The sequence below is a fragment of the Penaeus monodon genome, chromosome 27 (genome assembly GCF_015228065.2).
Source record: "Penaeus monodon isolate SGIC_2016 chromosome 27, NSTDA_Pmon_1, whole genome shotgun sequence".
Taxonomy (NCBI): Eukaryota; Metazoa; Arthropoda; class Malacostraca; order Decapoda; family Penaeidae; genus Penaeus; species Penaeus monodon.
The window spans coordinates 28,748,023-28,748,550 of record NC_051412.1 but is presented as its reverse complement, the minus strand read 5'-3'; the positions used below and the strand labels follow the sequence as shown (position 1 = coordinate 28,748,550).

The 528-nt window shown below is 46.4% G+C and overlaps 1 protein-coding gene across 1 annotated transcript in view; it reads right to left on the bottom strand.

Annotated features, from left to right (window-relative positions):
* LOC119590753 (RNA/RNP complex-1-interacting phosphatase-like) overlaps positions 1-528 on the bottom strand; it is a gene marked incomplete in the record, with an annotated part of 90,071 nt that overhangs the window by 7,263 nt on the left and 82,280 nt on the right.

Here is a 528-nt window from a genome sequence, read left to right as displayed (position 1 = left end):
CCCACAGGCGGCTGTGTGCAACGGGCGTCATAAATAAGGTACAGTATCTGTTTTTGTTCGTTATGCAACGAGTTCATAACAAGAACATATATCAGACGGTCATGTACTCCACAAGACAACAGACAGTACAAGATTACGTGAGGGGAAGAAAGAAAGAAAAAATACTCAGTCTAAAATAACTTTCAGAAGCCCCTACTTCTTTTTGGGTCTCGGCGCCAGGGAGTCCGGACCGAACCATAACCAAGTCACGTGACACTCGCCACGTGGTCCTACGCACACCAACGTGCCAAGGTCGCACCCCAAGTGTGTGTGGATGGAGGATAAAAGCTGCACAGCATTAAGGATACGCGAACACACTAACAAACCTGCTAGTAAACAAAACACAAACCCCCGTGTGGGCACATCGAAAAGGCCACGCACGCAGTTTCCAGTTCACGCAAGCAGTAGTGGTCTCTCTACTCCTGTCAAGACTGAGACTCAGTCAGAGCTCATCGAAATAGAAAAAAAAAACATGAAAATGAATGAAAA